The 10,235-nt window shown below is 41.7% G+C and overlaps 1 long non-coding RNA gene across 1 annotated transcript; it reads right to left on the bottom strand.

Annotated features, from left to right (window-relative positions):
* Nucleotides 1-1,968: 1,968 nt before the first annotated feature.
* LOC310840834 lies at nucleotides 1,969-8,231 on the bottom strand. The gene is made up of 3 exons (XR_014562188.1): nucleotides 8,150-8,231; nucleotides 5,974-6,136; nucleotides 1,969-2,400 (listed from the first exon to the last, which is right to left on the bottom strand). It is a non-coding gene; the product is annotated as an uncharacterized lncRNA (long non-coding RNA).
* Between the last annotated feature and the right edge of the window lie 2,004 nt (nucleotides 8,232-10,235).

Consider the following 10,235-nt stretch of genomic DNA (forward strand, 5'->3'; position numbering starts at 1 on the left):
TGCACCATTATTGTTCCTGGCTAGCTGAAAGTATTTAGCAGAGCTAGAAGGAGCGGATCAGCATTTTATCAAGGGTACAAGCAGTACCTGCTGGGGTGAGGGGAGTGTTCAAAAGCAAGGCACTGCAGCATGTTCTAATTGTAATGTCAAGACAAGTATACTTTTAGGCAATGGGAAAGTGGAACATTCTGTCCTCTTTTGTACATCACAAATGTTCTTATCTGCAGCCTTGCAGGAGTATTAAAAAAAGAAGAAGTTTGTGACAAATACCATGCCCCTCTCCCCAACTCAAGAAACATTTTCATCTGTTTGTAAGGGAATTAGCAGAACTACTTCCTCAACAACTTATCATGACCAATGGCCAAATTCTTTGTCAGGCAAAAGAAGATTAATGGTTGTTTGATGTTCCTGGATGGCTAGTGAATGTCTCTTTAGGAGAGTTACAGATAGGTAGCCTGTGTTGGTCTGCCATAGTCAAAACAAAAAAAATTCCTTCCAGTAGCACCTTAAAGACCAACTAAGTCAGTTCTTGGTATGAGCTTTCGTGTGCATGCACACTTCTTCAGATACTGAAGAAGTGTGCATGCACACGAAAGCTCATACCAAGAACTGACTTAGTTGGTCTTTAAGGTGCTACTGGAAGGAATTTTTTTTGTTCAGATACTGAAGAAGTGTGCATGCACACGAAAGCTCATACCAAGAACTGACTTAGTTGGTCTTTAAGGTGCTACTGGAAGGAATTTTTTTTGTTTTGTCTTTAGGAGAGGTGATTGTCACAAGATGGTTTCTTGATATGGAGGCCTCTCTGGAATGTTCTGAACACAGGAAGCTATTAGCTTTCAGAAGATCCCATGTCATGTTTAGGGCAGGTCCATTTCTTGAACCAGACCATGATCCCAGAATGCTATGGGCTAAACACAGAGACCAGGCCATCTTGGAACATACAGTAGGTAGGCAGGTGTGGCATGGTAGGGGATTATGGAAGGAAGGACCTCAGTTTGCATATAGCTGTAAGCCTGCTGTCTGAAAAGCAGTCTTGAATCTAGGTTTTTATTTTGAAGAGTCTCAGGCCTCTCAGGACAACACCTCTGACTGAGGGAAGAGCTTTGTGTTTGGGAGAGAGAAAAGCAATGAATGGAAGCAGTAGCTTTGGAAAAGACCCTTTAGGGGCTGCCTCTCTGGGAGATCCGAGGTAGCCTGCAGGACAGTGGAATAGCTGCCTGTAGTAAACAGAAATTCTCAAGATAACAAACTGTGCCACATTTAAGATCTGCTCTGCATTGATGGGTAAATGTGTGTGCCCTTGTGTATCATTAGAGGATACTTTGTGGAGTGTATTGTTATGAGTTTGGGCAGGGGCATACCTAGGGACCCTCGCACCCTTGGCAAGGAGCTGTATCAGTGCCCCCGCCCACCAAAAAAATTACTTTACCACAATAGCCACATTATTTGTCTAAAAATTACTGCTAAAATGAAATTAACTACTGTTGGTTTAGATGGGAATGCTTTAATTTCATCAATTAAATGCTCCATGTAATATAATGGTGCAAATAATAAAGTACATAACTCAGTTATGCACTATAAGCAGTAGATCAATGTACACTATATGCATAAATCAGTGATATCCTATAATACATTGATTTACCTTAACCCTGGATTACTAACCCTGACTAAAACTTATATTACTAACTCATCATATTCTTTTATGACCTTTTTTTAAATACTTATTTTCCTGTTCCTATTTATTTTGAAAAAATTACATGATCTACTTTGGCATAGTATGGAGATGCAGGATTAAAAGAAACATCTGGTCTAATGTGTTTAAACAGTATTTTATTACTTATAAATCTATGTGTATGAACAAGTTAAAATTTCACTTTTCTTGCTTTGACTGAAGCAAATTTGCTATGGCATCTACAATAATCTGTGAAACCACTTCATGTTTGATTGATAATAAGGCAAGGCTGGTCAATCTTTCTTGGTTCACAGTACAACAGAGACTTTATCAACTTGAGCTTGCTAAAGCTGCGTTCGCAAGATGCCACAGTCATTGGTAAGGTTACATAAACTCGAAGTGCAGTCTTGATGTTTGGCTAAATTTCATCCAGAGAGTACTCTTATATACACTTGTTTGATGCAACTCAGTATTCTTCCCCATCTTTGAAGAAGGCAGAACAAAATGTGAAGTCTATTTGTTTGATTAAATCTTGTGCTCCAAAAGCTGTTCCATTGCTATAATTTCTGTGATCTGCCATGTCATGCAGTACTGAAAAAACACAATTTACTGACTTTCAAAAAGCACTAATTGCTCTCTGTTTGGATGACCACCTCGTATCACTGTGACCTTTTAAAGAAACTCCAAGTGTGTCCATTAAAACTCGCTATTTTCCTGTGGAACCACTGAAAAAAAATTGAGGAGTTGTTGTACAGTTCCAAAAAAATTACAATCATTGCTCAAACACTTGCAGCCTGGTATCCAACAAGATTTAAACTGTGGGCAGCACAGGGTATGTATCTCACCAAATCATAAACCTGAGATAATCTTGCTTGTTTGCCATTGTATTTTCCAGCAATGCTGCTGCCATTATCATACGCTTGACTATGGCAGCCATTAATTTTCAAACCGTCTGCCTGCAGTTTTAATAAATTATCATTTGAAATGCCCTTTCCTGTTTTTTCATTTGTGTTTACAAAATCATAACCATATAACTTGGCTCATCTGCTCCATCTAAGCACTATTTGGGGTGCAGTTGAAGATGATAGAAAAATATTTTGCTGCTTTAATTTCCCCCAATATCTCTCATTCTTTGCTTTCCCTGCTATCAACTCAATCAACTCATTTTCATATATATATTTTGGGAGGGATAACACAGAACTTATTTACTTGCATTCACATAGGTCATGTGAGCTGCTAGCTGAGCGCTTATCAATTCCAAGGTACTGAGGAACAGTGCTTTCTTTTCTGGGGGGACGCAGGGAGACGCATACCCCTAAACATTTTGTGAATCTAAGTTTGGCCTCATTGAGGGGCAGTATTTTAACAGGAATAGGAAAATGAGAGTACCCCTAAACATTTTTTTTTGGGGGGGGGAACATTGCTGAGGAATATACCAGTCTCCCATGAAATTTCCCTCCAATTGCCTCAATGAAGTACCAAGTTGTCTTGGGCACAAAAAATGATAACATTGACAGCAACTTTTAGAATGTTTTGCCATTTCTCAGTCTCTTCTTAAAGGCTGTTTTTAGCATCCAGAGTTTTACCAATTCTTAATCTTTCGAAGTCTTTACACGTTGTCTATCAGTGTCTGTGATGAGATGCATTTTAATGAATTTGTACAGAGGGATTCAAGTTTTTCCAATACTGAAAACCCTTCTCAAAGTCAGAAAATGTTGTGAGTTTTGGTCTCTTGAAGAAAAACAAAACACAATGGGAAACAAAAAAAGGGAGCATTTTTAGATTGGCTAAAGGATTGAACATTCAGTGCAGAAATACACATTTCCCCCAGAGCTGCAACCGTTACAAACAATGCTACAGATTTCCTTCAGATGGCTGTATACTGCGCAGTCTAGGCAATGCCACTGGGGAAGATAGTAGTCACAGCCACAGAGAGACTGGTATGTATTGAACAGTGCCAGCAACAGGGAAGACAGAGGAGAGCCGATGTCACTCAGAAGGATCATAGATCCAGAATAAGAGCAAGCAGCAAAACAGATTGCCAGCCCCCTGCAAACTGGAAATGATCCCCAAAAGAGCGACTTCAAACCTGCTGCTTCACGTTCCTTCATGGCATTGAAGGTTTACTATAAGGAAAGAGCCATAGGTGACCAACCTCTGTCCCTACATACTAGAAAAAGAACCCAGAAATGAGACTTATAAGGGCACAGTGGTATTTAGCAAACTGGTACCTCTGTGTAGAAAGCTTTGTCCTGTCTCATACAGGACTGCCAAGTGATGCCAAGTTAGCTGCTAAATCTAGAGAAATGGCAGGATGTCTGACAGGCCTTAGACCAGGCATAGGCAAACTCGGCCCTCCAGATGTTTTGGGACTACAGCTCCCATGAACCCTAGCTAACAGGACCAGTGGTCAGGGATGATGGGAACTGTAGTCCCAGAACATCTGGAGGGCCGATTTTACCTATGCCTGCCTTAAACCTTGAAGAATTCTTAAACTGTGCTTTAGATTTTGATTATATAAGGCTGAAAGCCTGCATTCAATTGTGGCTGTTAGAATAATTTGATATGAAGGGCTGAAGTTGCTTATATGTGGGGAGGAAAGGCAGCGTTTTTATTCCCTGTGTTGCTTGTTTTATTTTTCCATTCGTTTTTCCTGGCAAGTGTTGGTTTGGGGGTAAAATATTTTGCAAGGTGTAGAAATCTCTAGTTTTATCCATGATGAAGCAGAGGAAGCTGTCTTATGCTGAGTCAGATCCACTAGTCCATCAAGTAGTGCAATATTGTAAAGTAGTGCCACACACACTGGCAGTGGATCTCCAGGGTCCCAATGGGCAACACTCCCAACACCAGGGGAGGAATTAAAATATCACACTGGAAATTGCTATTTTTTTTGCTGAAGAGCTTTCCTTGTGGCAATGAGCTTTCCTTAAGCGAACGACAGACATTTCTTCTGTAGATATTGTATCAGCCTCTTTTTCTTTTATATATTTTTTCTTTTCTCTCCCCCACATGTGTCTCAAAGTATTTTTATCCTTCTCCTGTAAATTCTTCACCCTTCACATTCAGCTCATACTTATTCTCCTCACCACCACTATGCCAGTTTCTTTCCTCACTCCCTCCTACATTCACTTCTTTCTCCTACAACAGCTTTCCCCTTATTCCTTTTTCAATTCTGTGTCTGTTTGGTTTGTTGTTGCCAAATTCCATACATTTAAGAATCTTAGAGTTGGATGGGACAATGACCATCATCTAGTCCAACCCCCTTCAATGCAGGGATCTTTCATCTAACTTGAACCCACAACCCTGAGATTAAAAGAGTCTCATGCTCTATAGCCTGAGCTATCCCTCACCTTTTATTTCGCTTTCTAGTTTCCTCCATCACCTTATCCAGCCATTTCCCCTCAGAGGAGGGACACACACAAAGTCAAACCTCGTTGTCCCCCAGCCACTGTTACTTAGCATGGGAGAAGTTGCTGGCGCTGGTATTGGTCTAGCTAAAGGACTATGGAGTAGCAAGGGGGCAAGTGACAGGCAGCTGAGGAGGCCTTGAGCAAGATGTGGCACTGAGGCCCACCTGAAAGTGGACCAAGGACCACTGAAAGGCCACACTCTTTGAGAAACACTGTTCTAGACCAAAAGAATCATCAATGGCAAAAGTGAACAGGGAGTGGAGTCAGGGTCAAATTTTGCACAGCTAAGAAAGAAAGAAAGAAAGAAAGAAAGAAAGAAAGATTCATTTTTATTACAGAGTTCCTGCTTAATGTCTGGAAATGTTATCTCCTTGTATCACTTATGGTCAAACTGAAAAACCCCACCAATGTTTTGGCATTTCACCAATATTCTAATTCCTGGTTGTGCTCGTTAGCACTAAATAAAACTGGAGTAGGTTAAGTGTCAGCGGGAAGGTAAACGGCGTTTCCGTGTGCGGCTCTGGCTCGCCAGAGCAGCGATGTCACGCTGGCCACGTGACCCGGAAGTGTCTCCGGACAGCGCTGGCCCCTGGCCTCTTAAGTGAGATGGGCGCACAACCCCAGAGTCTGGCAAGACTGGCCCGTACGGGCAGGGGTATCTTTACCTTTTTACCTTTAGGTTAAGTGTCTCAGTGAAGGCGCTTGTTGAGAAAGGAAGGTGGTGTCAAAAATGTTGACACGATTTTGTAAAAAGATGCCAGGCATTTAGCAGATTCTGTAATTGGTAGCTCTCTTAGGCTTACATGCAACAACCCACACACAGAAAGAGGATACTTGCAAAACAGTAAAAACCTAATGGGAAAGAATTTTCAAACCACCTAATAATACCTTTTCTGTTTCCCTGAAATGACAGGCAGGAAGATTGCAGAACATGCCCTGCTATTGATTCAGCTTCTCCTGTGTTGTCAGACTTGATTATCTCAATTTCTTCCAAGGTTTGACTTGATGGAGAAGGAATTTGGCTCATTAATACACGTCTTTTGATCAGGCACTGCGGGGAGCAGGTGGAGAACAGCAAAATCAGCAACACCCAAATGCAGGAGAACTCCGTGTGGTTCTAGAACTAAAATCAAAAAGGTTTATCCATGGAGATGGAGTGCTGCAGCTAATCCAGTGGTGGACTATTAAATAAGTCTGGATAAGGGGGAAAAGTGAGGCTTTCCTTCCATCAGGCTTTGAGATAAAGTCAGGACGGCACGCTGCAGCCTGTCCTTTCTGTGGGCTACACCCTTTATTTAAGCCAGTGACGCTGAAATGTCCTTCATCTCAGGTAAGCTGGGTGTGGCAGATAGAATACTGGCAAGCTTCCATTCACTGCAGCCTTTAAGCAGGGAGAGAACTATGAGTGATCTTGCCTTATTGACATGCCTCATCCTCATAGTCATCAGCAACCTCCCCTTTAATTTTTCAGGCCATCAGAACAGGATGAAATCAGGCAGGAGAAATTCACAATTCCTGAGGCCCTTCCTCCTATAAAGATAGATGTCCATGGTCCACTGGCTATAGTAATGAATGAAGAGTTTACACGCTGTATGAAAACAACATAAAAGTCACTGTTCTCTCTTCTTGCAAGCAAGCTGCCAAGTTAACGCACACAGATACTTTGTTGTCATCATGAGTGGTATAGTTGTAGACCAATCAAGGTGTGTGAAAATCAGTCTATCCATCAGTCAACCTCCTTATTATGGTCAATCATTAGTATGAAAGAGAAAACAAACTTTGCAGAAATATGTAAAATAATACCAAACAAAACAAAATGGAGAACCGCGAAAATGAAATTAGTAGGAACTGTATTGTGTTATAAAACACCAGGCATGGAAAACAAAATTATAACTCTGCCAAAATCAGTCCCTGGTGAGTTTTACATGCAGCAACACAATATTTAGCCACACTGGAAAATGTGGATGCATTCTGCTTTAAAAAGAATTTTTAAAAAGCACAAAATGCACCATATTGTCCTGAGAATCTCTGTGAAAAGAGCTCAGTAAAAATCTTACAAAATATCACAATAAAAGGAGCAAAACATAAGAAAACGAGGTATCAGTTCTACTTTTCCAGATTCGCAGGGACGTGTGGGAAGAAGAGATGCCATAAGGCTCCCCTGCCAATTTTCCTCAAATGCTGCAGTCAGTCTAGGCAAGCGTGTGATTGATGCAATAGTAGTGTAATAACCTTGCATTCTCCTAAGATGTTGTCAAACATCTTTTCTAGGCACATTTGTATACATTTTCATGGTGCATGGCAGCTTAGATGGTCAGATCACTAGTAATCAAATGGGACAGATTCTACAGAGCAAGGGAGATGATCATACTCGTAATATGGCTTATTAGAAACAGCCGAAGCTGCCGTAGACCAAGTCCACTGGTTCACCCAGCTCTGTAGTTGTGTACTCTTGACTGGCAGTGGTTTTTGACAGTTTCACACAGGAGTCCTTTTTAGGCTTACCTGGAGATGCTGGTGAGACCTTTTGCATGTAAAGCATGCAATGCATTCTAATTGTAACCTTCTCCCTTTTCATATCCCCTTACCCCTCCGCTGGTCCCTTTGGCTCAACTTGAAACCACCAACATTTGCTGTACATTATACAGGGCAGCTCAAGTCGGGGCGAGTATTGCGTAACCCGCCGTTCTGCCTTTTTGAGCCAGATGATTATTTGATATCTGCTCAGCCACCAGATCTTGTCACACTGAGTTAGTAGATTTCCTCTCCTAACAAGGCAGAGGCAAGTCACAATGGCGGCAGATCCTTGCACTGAAAATGTGCCTTCCCTAATCATGTAGAAAGACGAGGCTTCCACTTTTAACTGAAACATGAGGGGTTCAGAAGCCATGGGAGTAGCCAGGGGGGATGAGAAGCAGGAGGGCAGCAGCCCCCACATCAAGTAAATCAATAAAAAAATACTTAACTAACTGAGGTTTTGACCCCCCCCTAACATGAAGCCTTCCCCCCTCCCAACATAAAGCCTGGCTATGTCCATGGAAGACTTTCTTCTGCAGCTGCTTACCTTTCCAACTACTGCCCCTCTCTCCAAGCACTTTTCGCCAGTCCAGCACTGGAGGAGGGAAGCTCCTGGTGCATGGGCAACTCCATGAGGAAGGGGGCAGGGACCTGTTCCAGAACCGCACTACCTGTGACGCGATTGGTCAGTTCCCAGAAGCCACGCCTATTGCTCAGTTGGGTTGCCAGTTGTTTCACTAGAATGTGCCACAACATCATCAAAGTGACCTCAGCAAGCGTTTCAATTTCAAATATTCTGATCACTTCTACTCTTAGCTAAGTAATTTTGTTTATTTACCTGATTTATGGGGTGGCTGCCTTCCTGCCCTCGGGCTATGCCCATGCCCAGTGCTAGTGTATGTTGTGGGGCGGGCAAGCAGGCAGACTTAAGAAACTGCAGCGGGATGGCTCTGTACTCCTCACCTGTGTGACTCATTTGCTTAAAAATATGTACCCACTTTCTTTATGGCTGGGAGAAATCTGTGCTTAAAAATGTGGATCACCTGCCCTCTAGTTTAGCCTTGAGAATACTCTGAAATGCAGTCTGATTTTCACATTTGGTACCTTAGTTCAATAAAAAACCATTAAATCTCTCTCTCTCTGTGTGTGTGTGTGTGGATTCAGGTGGAAATGGGAAGAAAGCAAACTGTTATTATAATTTTCCTGACTGTAACCTTGTCCTTTATGCATTCTAGCTATTGAATGATTATTTATTCCTATGGCAAAACTCTTTAACACTGAAATACTGCTAGGCAGAAAATGGAATTGATGGTAGCTGTACAAAGAACTGCTTTGCACTGGCTGGTGAGTGGAGGTGGAGGCTTGGCTTAGGAGTCTGCACTACGTGAATGCAATGATCTGGCTTTTCAGTGTGAAAAATTGGGTAATTCGACAATGGAGCGAGTAGGAAGCTTCTGGCTAGGTCATTCTGACTTGCAGTGACCCTTATCTTCCATGAGGGCAGTATGAGGAGAGGTGGAAAGATAATTAATACAGACCTGCTGAGGGTTTCTTTTTTTCATCCATTAATGCTTTGCAGCCTGCAGAGATGAAATGACCCAGGTGTCTCTTGCCTGAGCCTTTGAGGACAGAGTTGATGTTCCAAATGAATGTTTAATTATCTGGATATAAATTTAATTGACATAAGCTTAAGCAGCCCTGATGTTGTGAAAAAGACTTAATAAAAATTAATCTCGCAGCAGCCTCACTTGCTCACATGTTGCCTAAACAGTTACCCGGCTCAAAATGGTAATACAAACTTGTATGTTAAAATGAGCTGTTTAGAAAAGTGATGTTCTTTGGGGCCAGACTGCTAGTTACACATTGCATTTTTTTGTGTCCCAATTTATTTGTTATTGAAAAGATACCTTGGGGACTACCATAGAGAGTACCAAAAGAGAGACTGTATAATCCTTTCCTTTACTGCTAGTAGTCTGCTCAAAGTTATCCCTCAAGCTGTTTCTCCACTCCCTTGGCAAAAGACACGGAGACCACACAAGCTGCCTTCTGTTCATACACAAAATATGCCCTTTTGACAGGATTTGAAGAATTTGTAAGTGGAAAGAACTATTTGGAAAAGTGTTTCCAAGATATTTCCTTCTGCAGAGGAAATATTTGGGGTCGTTAAGAGTCAAGATGGCTTCAGTACTGCTCTCCTATACTATTTCAAACATGTGGTTTATGTATGTATTTTTCCCTTGTGCGCTCATGAACATTCATTTTATTTATGACCTTAGATGTCTTATAACAATTCCCCTCTCTGGGGCTATAATTTTATCTAAAATTGCCCCCCCCCAACAACCTGGTATCCACCCTTCCTTAGTATAAAACAAGAGAAATAGGAAAAGGTAATGGACAAATGTAAGAGTTGGGTGTTGTAAGTGAATCTGATACTGTCAATCCACATGGGAATTGTGCCAATCTCTTTTGTGATTGCTAACAGCCAAATGGGCTAGCAGGACCAGCGTAACTGGAACAGGAAATGTGACACGCAATCAGTAGCTTCAACTTCAAAGCTCTGTGTTAGCAGGTATCTTTTGTACAAGGTACTTCCTGTTTGGTATTAATGTTGGCTGGGGGAAGCACTCCGTGAC

Source organism: Podarcis gaigeae (assembly GCF_964106915.1).
Source record: "Podarcis gaigeae genome assembly, chromosome: 3".
NCBI lineage: Eukaryota > Metazoa > Chordata > Lepidosauria > Squamata > Lacertidae > Podarcis > Podarcis gaigeae.